Source organism: Gadus morhua, chromosome 12, assembly GCF_902167405.1.
Source record: "Gadus morhua chromosome 12, gadMor3.0, whole genome shotgun sequence".
In the NCBI taxonomy this organism is placed as follows: Eukaryota; Metazoa; Chordata; class Actinopteri; order Gadiformes; family Gadidae; genus Gadus; species Gadus morhua.
The window spans coordinates 17,720,309-17,728,670 of NC_044059.1; the positions used below are offsets into that span (position 1 = coordinate 17,720,309).

An 8,362-nucleotide genomic window follows, 5' to 3' on the forward strand; every position below is an offset into this window, starting at 1 on the left:
AAACAACAGTGAGGACAGGCTTAAAGAAACTACAGTGAGGACAGACTTAAAGAAACTACAGTGGAGCTGGCTTAAAGAAACTACAGTGAGGACAGGCTTAAAAAACAACAGTGAGGACAGGCTTAAAGAAACTGCAGTGAGGACAGGCTTAAAGAAACTAGAGTGAGGACAGGCTTAAACTACAGTGAGGGCAGTTTTAAAGAAACTAGAGGACAGGATTAAAGAAACTAGACTGAGGACCGACTTAAAGAAATGACATTTGCGAGGAAAGGCTTAAAGAAATGACAGTTAGGATAGGCTTAAAGAAACTGCAGTAGGGCCAGGCTTGAAGAAACTAGAGTGAGGACAGGCTTAAAGAAAATAGAGTGAGGACAGGCTTAAAGAAACTAGAGTAAGGACAGGCTTAAATATACGACATGGGTTAGGAAAGGCCTAAAGAAACTATAGTGAGGACAGGCTTAAAGAAACTACATTGGCCAGGACAGGCTTAAAGAAACGACATGGAGGAGGACATGCCTACAGAAACTACAGTGATGACAGGCTTAAAGAAACGACCTGGGTGAGGTCAGGCTTAAACATGGGGAGAGGACAGGCTTATAAAAACCTTACATGGGTGAAGACAGGCTTAAAGAAACTTAACATGGGTGAGGACATGCTTTTTATTTATTAGGAGTCTTGGAGAGGAGGCTGCTTAATGAGCCGCAAGGGCAGCTTCTTTCACACTGGCCGATAAGAAGAATCTTCCTAATCCCCTCCTATCAACCACACCTTGCATTAGTCAATACCGGTGGCCTCCACTATGGACAGCAGCACAGGGATTCTGCCAGTGCCACTGCTGCCTATTGCATATTATCATTCTGCCCCAGTCATTGTATCATACATAGGGTTAGTTGTTGTTGGTGGTGGTGGTGGGGTTTTGTGGACTTTTCAACTTGAAACCTATAACTGACTAAGATTGTACTTAAAGAAACATATCTCACAAGTTAGGTTTACACAAGCAGCGATTTTCTCGAAACCAGAATATTGGCATCCAGATGAAAACACAAAAAAAAAAGACAACTTAGAATGGCATGGAGGTCAGAGGCATTAGCAGCTAATGGATGACGAGTCGGTCAACAGTGCTGTAGCGAGAGATGCATACAAAGATCGGGTTACAGTGCTTCGCCTGATTATTACCACTCAAATGCTCTGTTGTTGTAGTGCAAACGGAAGAAGTACGAATGAGCTTTGGATGTTCTTGTTCGTGATCTGCAGGCAGAAGTCACTCTGTCCGTCAGGGTAGTAGGGTTCCCGTCAACCCAGATTCCTCCCTCCGACCAACCCATCGATTTTATTTTAACCTAGACCAGATCAGTATATCAGAGGACACTGATTGAGTGTGGGTCTCAGGGTGAGGGTAAAGCCTGTTGTATGTATAGTTGGTAGGGATTGAACGATACAATAAAAAAAATGTAAACCGTTTGGTTCGCTACCATGACCAAACCGTAATTAGTGAACCGAACAAACCGCTATGGTTTGGGACATGTATATTTTTGTTCGGTTCATTCGGTTCAAAATTGGTTTTGCGTCGTAACATTTTTCACAAACCTTTTCATTTGGTGACACCAAATCTCCTGAACCAACCATCTATCTACATTTATTTAATAAGATTCACATACTTTAAATTATTTTGTTGCTATCGCAGAGGTGGCCCCGTTTCCTCTCCCACCAGCGCTTCGACAACGCTTTCCTCACGAAACAAATATCATGCTCCTACGATAATCTTTTCTTATCTGACGTTCCGTCATCCACCATAGTGCATTTCTTTGCATGCTCTTGATAAGGCTAGCGCTACAGTGCAATTGGATTGCACATTGTTCAATTCACCTTTCTAGTTATAAGATCATTTGGGTGTCTTCATTGAAAATCACGTGGGTCGTGTTTCCAAAGAGAGCTCGAACATCGGCGCCGCCTCATTATCATTACCACTCATTATATTCAACACAGAACAAGCTGTAAGATAAAATCGGCACTGGCCAACGCTGTGCTGTGTGGCTCGTCTGGTGTGCGACCCACTTTACATTCAGGCTCGGGGCAAGAGTGGATCCGAAAGCCACTGACTTCCTCCTCACAGCACCAACATAGTATTGCTGTTTTTTTGTTTTTTTTGGCGTTTTTCCAATAAAGCATGTGTTTTTAACCAATTAGTCCTTTTGAGTAATAACGTTTATTCGTCGCTACAGCTCCTTACAAAACGTTAAGGTACGGCCACACCAGACGCGTATCTCGCGTAATTTTTACGCGCGTAACGCAGCTAAAATGTTGCTTGACCATTTTGTGTCAAAAATGGGCATACGCTCCTAACGCGCCTACGCTCCTAACGCGCCTAGATGAGTCCATGTCCATGCAAGTGAACGGAGCGTTCCCTCTTCGTCATAACTATCAAACCAAACATCCTTCACATTCACCGAGCGAACATTACGAAAGTAAAATGCACATGTCTCGCTAAAAATGTTTCCATAAACGCATTTAATGGCGTAACTATGTTACTATTTCCACCCAGAATAAAGAAAGTTGTCGGCCGTGGCTGCGCTGGAGTCCGAGGTAGGAAACCCAAACGCCGCCGTGTTTGGGTGATAGAGTTTAGATCGGGTTAGATTAAATAATCTCGGATATAAATAACAATAATCGGGTTAAATAACTTCACATGGTGTGTCTGGTGTGTTTCCAGCATTCGTAGTGTTGATCAGCAGATATATAGTCCGCCAAGACGTTGAGGTTGCTTAGTAACCAGAGACTCTGTCCATGCAAGTGAACGGAGCGTTCCCTCTTCGTCATAACTATCAAACCAAACATCCTTCACATTCACCGAGCGAACATTATGAAAGTAAAATGCACATTTCTCGCTAAAAATGTTTCCATAAAAGCATTTAATGGCGTAACTATGTTACTATTTCCACACAGAATAAAGAAAGATGTCGGCCGTATGCTTCTGTCCAAGCTCACTACTCTCTGCCAGTGACGTCGGGTCAAGCTCAACGCTGATTGGGCAACGAGGCTAATCGTCATGCGTATGAGTATAAAAAGTTAAATTTTTTGAACTCTTGAAATGTACGCGCGTAAATATACGCGCCTCATACGCGCGTTACGCGCGTAAAATGTTGCTTTAGCGCATGTAACGCGTGTACGCGTCTCATACGGGCATAAACCAATGGTTCCCTATGGAAAAATTGACGATTTTATACACGAGGTACGCGGGTAACGCGTTTGGTGTGGCCGCACCTTTACAAGGCACAGCGCCACTCATACATTGTTTGGGGAGAATGATTATTTAACAGTTTTTGTAGGCTAACCGAAAACCGTGACCCCAAAACCATGGTATGAATCGAACCGTGAATTTTGTGAGCCGTTCCACCCAGTGTTTCCAGATTTGGCAGGAAATCTGGCTAAATCTGAATCGGAAACATTTCATACAGAGAGAATAAAAATAACTAGAAAATGCATTTCCTGCAGAAAATGCGGTGAGTGCTGTAGTACAAAGTAAGGTTGAAAATATTTTTTAATAAAGCCACATAGATTAAGACATAAAGAAACGCTAAATGGCTTAAATTAAGTAAAGGGATTTGAACAAAATTTCAAAAGTCTAAATGGAGTAAACATGCACACCATTTAAGAAAATGTAAATGGTTGGACACAAATAAAGTGACAGCTGAATGAAGAGCGCAAAGCATTGCTAGAAATGCAGAAATGTAAAATTAATTTAATTGAAGAATCTGAAAGGTCAAATGTATTGCCCTGCACTGCTTGTGTGTGTGTGTGTGTGTGTGTGTGTGTGTGTGTGTGTGTGTGTGTGTGTGTGTGTGTGTGTGTGTGTGTGTGTGTGTGTGTGTGTGTGTGTGTGTGTTTAAGAGAATAACGAGCCGGTGCATACTTTAAAAGTAGCCCAATAGAGCGGGGGAAACCGCCCAAACTGGCAACACTGCCTGAACGTCCACCAAAAGTAGCCCAATCTGGCAACACTGGTTCCACCCCTAGTAGTAGGTGCAGTGAACCTTATGCCTGTATTAGTTCCTCCAACTACTGGCAAGCCTGCAAGTAAATAATCATATTGATATAGTTATGGAGCCATTTTTACAATCTGATGTGAATAACAAGGAACCACCTACATGGGATATAAGGGTTATTAAATAATGTGTGATCCTTTTTTAAAACCAAATTAATACTACAGACACCACATGGCTGTTGCAATCCCAATAACCCAGTTAAATGATAACTTCTGGATTTTTCAACATTGACCTTTAATTCCTAACATGGACAAATATTTTTGAAATTGGTCCATTGTTGAGCAAGACTTCTTAAGCCACTGCAGTCATGATGCACGAAGCAATATAACCCTACCCTATGTGACCCTGTACATTCTCTTAAAGTGCTTGTTGGTTGTTATAATAAGTGTCTGACATTGCGGAAAGGATCCCTACAGAGAAATACAGCTGAAATATTGCTCGGGTTGAGTTCAAGCAGGAAGAGAAAAGTAGAACTTGAGGGAGATGGAGACAGGAGTGCAGGCAAGTGCAGGAGTTTTTTGCGTTGGAATACAGAAAGTGTAATTTATTGATTTCTCAAAAATATAGATGAAGGAAAGTTGAGATTGTAATGACAGTGAAACAATAGGGACAGTTCCTGCAATACGATTACAGAGTGAAACGTCTTGATCAAGACTTGACAAGACACAATAACAAACAGATCAGATCAAGCGTATTTCTCAGGAAGGATCCTTTCCACAATGATAGAATATAATCTCAGTCAGTTGCAAAAACAGCCACTCTTGCACAAGCGTTCAATAATGGACCAAATTTAAAATGTAATGTCTGCATTAGTCACTTAGACCAAAAATTAAAGTTGCAAAAAATAGAGTCCAGGTTGAAAAATCCGGAAGTTATCCCTTCAGGCTTCAAAATAGGGTTAGGGATAGGGTTAGAGTTAGGCTAAACCATACAATAATCGTTGCTACATACCAATAATAATAAGCGTGTATAATAAAGTATACTTTACATAAGGCCAAAATCTGGTTAGACACATCACTTTATCAGATCGCTGACGTTTTATTAACTGGGCAAAGTAATCTCTGAGATAGGTTGCGCATGCTGGAACATATTCAGTCAACATTAGCAAAAAGCATGCTGCCTCAGGCATCAATTGATGTTACTGTCATACCATGTCGCTAATCACACTGACTAATGAAGGTTGGATTCCAGGTCGTCTGCATTTCGGAACACCAGCCTAAAACCTTCGCCTATTGGACTGGCAGCCACGGGAAGGAGGTCTGAACATTGGCCGGCGTCACACCTCAAAGCTGATCTCCCTTGACCGTCCGAACAGGGGCTCCGATGCCAGGTGGGTGTCAGAATATGCCCGCCGCAGTTGCGTCGAGCTGCAGGTAACCTTGATGGCCACTTCATAGGGGGGCGGGGGTCCAAGCCACGGGGGAGGTTGTGTGGAGGGACTGAAACATCCGGGATCCATGGGAGGGTAGTCAAATTCCTCACAGTTGGCGCCACTCCGATGGCGTTCTGGGGTTGTGTGCCTGTCCATAAAAGAACAGTTAGCAAACCGTCTCCAGGTGCAGTATCATATATCGGCCACTAGATGACACCCATATAAGGCTATACAGGTCACTTGATGACACCCATATGAGACACCCTTGGCTATACAGGCCAAGCTAATGTAATGCATAGGTTTAAATTTCCCAAATTGTAAAATTCGGTAGTAAAACCATGCATTGGCATGGTGGCATATTAGTTAGGCAGTTAAGATATTACAATTATGTATTGTTTGTATGGCTTGCTTGTTTGCTTGTGTGAACCAAGAACATCATAATATATGGTCTCACTCGTATAATAGAGATCACGATGTTGACTTGAGTGAAGCGAGCTGTGCTCTGCTGTCTATATTAAGAAATAATGAGATTCGGTTCATCGTATGATGGGTGGGCTCGCACGACTCTTCATAATCGATCGGTCTATTGGTGCATCCCATCACGTGTGACATCACGCCTTTTTGTATAGAATATAGAGTAAAGTTTATGTTTGCAAAGGCCTCCTGTGTCTGCTGAATTACACCACGTAGGCCTATGAACAAACTGTTCGAGGAAATCAATTGATTGGAAGAAAACACCACCGTACCTTGGCAGAAACACCGACTGGGACTCCGGGAAGCGGCTCCCCGATGGCGCAAAAAGGACGTGGCTCCCAAAGTTGGGGTAGTCGTTGTAGGGATAGTGCGGACACTCTCCGTTGTATTCTCCGTGGCTGTAGTTGACCGGGGACTTGGTGTTCATGGCCCAAAAGAGCCCCAGGATGAGCATGACGGCCCCTAGCACCACGCAGCAGAGGGAGAAGGCCTGCAGACGGCTCTGGGACGAGGTGAGGAAGGCGGTGGAGCCCCCGGTCACTATGAGGAAGACCCCCACGAAGATGGCCCCATGATACAGAGACGGCATGGTGCTTGAAGACAGCGAGTGTTGGCAGGGAGGTTGTTAGTGCTGCAGAAAGCCTTTGAAAGGTTGCCGGTGGGGTCCGTTATGCGCGCACCAAACATATGGAGTCCATACGTGAGGGTGCGCTCCTCTTGCGTGCAGACCATTCATTAAAGATGCGTCGCGTTGTAAAAACAAAGACAAAGCCTTAAACTAAGATTCAAAGTTATAATAGTGATTGACTAATGCTTAATCAAATGAAATAAAGAATAAATCGCGCACAAGTTAAACAAACCAAAGATCATAAAGAAAAGCAATGCAATTGCATATAGACTACCTTTCCATGGCTTCCCGGTCTCAGGAGGATGCAGATTCTAACCCTTACGTCCACATATTAGCCTGTACTGTACAGATATCCGCGCTATCCTTCGGAAGGAAAAGACCATTGACTGGAAGTTGTATTAAAAGCTCTGCAGTCCGGGTGGTTGATGATCATCCCTGCAGATGGATGAGGGAGCGACAGACCCCACTTAGGAACATTTACTGGCGCCCCACCCTCTCAAAGTGGACCACTTTATCCGCGTGTGCGTGAGTCGAGCAGGAGGAGAGAGACGTGAGGTGATGGAGAGAATGACAGATATAGGCTACTTTTTTTTTTTTTGCAGTTTGGCCTATACAAGTCCAATCATGTGGGAAATTACCAATACTCCATTTTACTCCTTCTACGTGTTGTGTTCACAGCAGTTTGCTGTGTTTTTTTCCACCTCCTGGGTCTGCCACTCCTCCTGTCTGTCTCACTTCACACCTGGACCTATTCTGCAATCATGCTCACCTGGTCTTCATCTCCAATCAACTCCCCTTCATAAACCCTTGGATTCCCTGCTGTCGGTGCCAGATCGTACTACGCACTACTGTGGTAATGATACACGCCTTGCTCTAGTATTTGTGTTACCTCGCTCTCGCTCTCGCTCTCTCGTCTTTTGTAGTTTTTGTCCACGACTCAACTCTGTTTTCCTCTGCCTGCAGTTATCCGGATCCCTCACTCCAGTTCGCCTGCTTCGCTCCTTCCCCGGCAACCTCATCCAATACCCGCCTCCTCGCCTCGTTCAATAAACCCTTTTTCCTTCAACTCAACTTCGTCTCCGTCTGCTCTTGGGTTCAGCATCGTTTAACCATAACACTACGTTTACATTTTTTACTTTTTTTGTATGTTTCAAGTGTAGGCCTATATGTTTGACAACAAACCTTCTCCAATATTTCCCTCAAGAATACAAACTCTTTCGTTCAATGTTGTGGGAAATTTGAAACGTGGAGAAAAATAATCTGCCAACTAGGCCGACTTGAAAACTTTAAAATGTTTGAAACTTTTTCACAACAGCCCTACCACGAACACACAAATTGGCCTAATATTTATGTTGTTCATTGTGTGTATAGGACATTATGTTCAACTTTGATTCTACCCCTGTATAGCAATGCATAGCTCCATATCGATATTTTGTTATTGTCATCTGTGAGATATTCTCTAAAAGTCAAGGTCAGATCTGTAAACACTAATGTCATTAAAAGAAATTGGCTAATTGCAATAAAACAACTGGATTCTTATTGTTTATGATGCATAAAACAACTACTCGGGTCTATTCAATTGCATTTTACCCTATTAATTCCTTTCATCCGTCCATCCGTCCCCTCATTTACTAGAATGCGTTACGTCTTCTTTCTGAAAACCGTATTATAGTTACATGATTGGTTGGAGTTACGCATGACTGAACTAAACAAATGTATCGAGCCACGAGGAACGGGCTGATGGTGTGACACGCTTGCTGCTCTGTGACTGGTCCAGAAAGGCATGCTGTAAGACTCGAGTCACCCTCTAGCCACACGGTTAACTAATCAGCGCGCAGAAGGGGT

General features: G+C 43.3%; 1 long non-coding RNA gene across 1 annotated transcript; it reads left to right on the plus strand.

The window, feature by feature from the left end:
- Positions 1 to 7,102: 7,102 nt before the first annotated feature.
- Positions 7,103 to 7,588, plus strand: LOC115555028 (uncharacterized). The gene is made up of 2 exons (XR_003978812.1): positions 7,103 to 7,370; positions 7,481 to 7,588. It is a non-coding gene; the product is annotated as an uncharacterized LOC115555028 (long non-coding RNA).
- Positions 7,589 to 8,362: the final 774 nt, after the last annotated feature.